This window comes from Echinops telfairi, unplaced genomic scaffold (assembly GCF_000313985.2).
Source record: "Echinops telfairi isolate 266 unplaced genomic scaffold, ASM31398v2 ScPeMD7_655;HRSCAF=1070, whole genome shotgun sequence".
Taxonomy (NCBI): domain Eukaryota; kingdom Metazoa; phylum Chordata; class Mammalia; order Afrosoricida; family Tenrecidae; genus Echinops; species Echinops telfairi.
The window spans coordinates 19,065,874-19,068,938 of record NW_022104553.1 but is presented as its reverse complement, the minus strand read 5'-3'; the positions used below and the strand labels follow the sequence as shown (position 1 = coordinate 19,068,938).

Genomic DNA, 3,065 nt, shown 5'->3' with positions numbered 1-3,065 from the left:
GCCGCCAGGTGTGATTTCCCTAACCTACACTTGTTGGGTTGTGGAATCCATTCGGGAGTCCTTTTCCCTCAATAAAATCATGTTTTTACGTATCGTTTTTGTCAGAACCCTATCTCTCCCCTGTGGCTCTGTCTCAACCTTTCAGGAAGGGGACGGATTGGGGGTAAACGTGACAAAACGGGCAAATCATAGATTCGTGGTGGCGGCCTAACCTTGATTGCCCTTGAGCTGGAGACTTGAGTTAGCCTAAGCTTTCAGGGGAAGTAATCCATTGTCCTTAACAGCAGGGAGTGAGCCTTCAGGGAGAATATCTCTAGGCATCTGACCTCCCACCATGTGCTGGCAAACAGCTTCTAAGATTTGGCATATCTCTGGGGGAGACAAAGCCGGGGAAAAGTTTTATTATAATCTCACCCGGCCCCCCATAATTACAAGTAACCATATAGATAAAAAAGTGGTCCCCGAGTTTATTGGAGGAGTCACCTAACACCAGGGCTGGGGGCAGGTAAGGGGAGTGACGGTCCCCTTGTGGTTTCATGTTTCCTAGCAGTGCCAAGTAGGACGTACCGGAGACTGAGGCTAGCCAGCCCGGGAGCGGCATGACCAGCCCGGGAACTACTCAAAGGACCAGACTGCCAACCTACCTCAAATGAGCCAATCAGTAGATTGACGGGAGAGGGGGGGGCTGGGAACGCCCCATTACGTTTATCTTGTGAATATATACTTGGGAAATTCTATTGTTCGAGGCTCTTAAATTAAGCACCTGAGGATGGAGCCCTGGCTTAAGCTTACATAATAAAACCTCTTCTGTTACTGTAGCCTTGGGTTTGATCTCCTTCCATTGAAAGGGTAATCGCTCCAAGTCCATAAAGGTAGTTTTTGCCATGACTTGAAGGTATAATGAGAAATCTCCATCATTTCAGTCGTCCCAGAAAATGATTATTTCAGGTCACTGACTTACCTGAGTGTATCTTTTCCCAGCACACAGAAACATAGTCATATATAGTTTTGTAAAGTTAATGATCGCTTGAATCAATGTGATGTGATGGATTGTTTTTGTTTTTTATTTATTTATATTTTGGTGGATTGTTTTTATATGGCCTGTCTAGCCATGGTCTTGTAATTGCCACCCTAATGAATGTGCAAATAAGGTGTTATCACGCCTGCCTCCCCCGCCCCTCACTTTAACACACGCATACACAATCCCCGTGGTTCGTTTTGAACAGAAATAATTGCCCACCTACTGACACACCGATATAACACTCACACGCGCGCGACACCATCTCTTTCATTGATTTCGTGTGGAAACACACACCTTTACCGCCTTTCATTTTGTACGGAATTATGGCCTCCCGCAGCCAGAGCGGACAGAAAACGCGAGAGCGGAAGTGCGTGCTTTACGGCCCTCGGCGGCCGCCGTCGTCGCCCAGGCCTAAACGCCGCCCGACAGGTGGCGCTCTTCACGCTCTCCCCGGAAGTAAGTGTGAGTTTGAGGAACTTCGGGTGATTCGGGAGGCAAACAAGTGTATTTTTATCTTTGAAAGAAAGCAAGGGATGCGGTCGTGAGGATCGACGGCGTTCCTGAGGGCAGCGCCGGGCGGAGGTGCTTGAGGGGAAGCCGGTGGGAGTCGATGCTTTCGGGGGTCAGACTCGGGGTGAGCGCCTTTGTAGGTGGACCCCGTCCGTCCCGGCGGTCAGGATCCGGGGTCTTTGTTTGCGCCTCACCCTGCTGGTCAGGGGTGGCGGTGGGGTTTAGGGTGCCGGCAGGGTCAGAATGGGCTGCGGGATTTATCGTGGGGTTGAGTGCGGATGGCGCCCCGGGACTGACCTCGTAGGGAGGGAGCGGTGGGGTCCAGGGTTCGCATTAAACGAGGGGCGGAGGGGGGCCTGTGCCTGTGAGGACGGACTTCTGGGAACCCAGATGCCTTAGGATGCTAGAAATAAACAACAGCAGAAAACCCAAACTCGATGCCATCGAGTTGATGCTGAATCATCGTGAATCTACCAGACAGAACAGAACGGTCTCTGGGGGTTTCTGAGGCTGCCAGACTCCGTGGTTGTAGAAAGCGTCCTCGCTCCCTGGTGGGTCGTTACTGTGGGTTTCAAACCACTGATCTGGCAGTAGGCAGTCCACGCAGGAAGCGGTGGTTGGAAAGATTTGGTGCCGAAATAGCCTTGGGGCGTCTCTGACCTCCTCCAAATCACCAGTGGGAGAACTCAAGTCAGCAGTATCCCCTTGCCATCGGTGATTCCTATGAGAAAGAGGCAAGACCTGGCACAATGCCCAAGCTTTTTGCCAGTTCTCACACCAGCAGCTGGCCCGTGGCAATTTTGGTGTCGGAGTGTTTTTTTTTTGGTGTTGGATTTTCTAATCCGGTGCTTTGGCTGTGAACGCACAGATTATGGGGTTTATTTGGGAAACATCAATTACCGTTACCGGCTTCCACAGGGGCTGCCTCTTCTCAGCCATGCCCGAAGGCATATCCAGCCCCTTGACCTCCACTCTGCAAGGGCTAGTGTTACAAATCCCTTTTAGCTCCCCAGGAAAAAAATGTGGAGGCATGCCACCCCCCTACAAGCCTTCTGCCTGAAGGCCCTCCGCTCTCCTGCTCCGTGGGATGGAAAGCTTGCTAAAGCCCAAGCTCAGCCTCTTCCTTAGTGAGAACGAGATGCTCTTGAGACAGGCTTCTGGAAAAGAGAAAATGTTGCATTTGCCTAATCAATATGCTGGCTTGGGACAACTCCCCAGTCAGCTTTACTCAGAAGGTCGTGACAGGGAATGCAGCCTCTGGCTTGTGCCCTCTCTCTCCCCCCATGGAATGATTTTATACTCTTTAATTTTTTGAAATGCAGAAATGCGAGTAAAAGTTTTTTCTCCTGCAACTTTTCATCCAGACACAGAAACATTCTCCCTAGTGAGCAGAGTAGAAATTGGGGTTTCTAGGCACCAGCTGTTTATTCCCTTAAATTCTGAATACTTGGGAGATGGAAACGAGTCACACTGAAATCATTGCAATTCCTTGGTAACAACTGAGGGAAACCGGCAGAGGCTGATTCATTCATCA

General features: G+C 50.4%; 1 protein-coding gene across 2 annotated transcripts in view; it reads left to right on the top strand.

Moving 5' to 3' along the window:
- Positions 1–1,544: 1,544 nt before the first annotated feature.
- Positions 1,545–3,065, top strand: part of LOC123521966 (zinc finger protein 350-like) — a 12,544-nt gene continuing 11,023 nt past the window's right edge. Inside the window, exon 1 of one of the 2 annotated variants that reach the window (XM_045292570.1) lies at positions 1,545–1,603. The gene's annotated coding sequence lies outside the window, so the exon portion shown is untranslated. Of the gene's footprint in view, positions 1,656–3,065 lie in introns of both variants that reach the window. The other variant, XM_045292569.1, reaches the window with a different exon arrangement.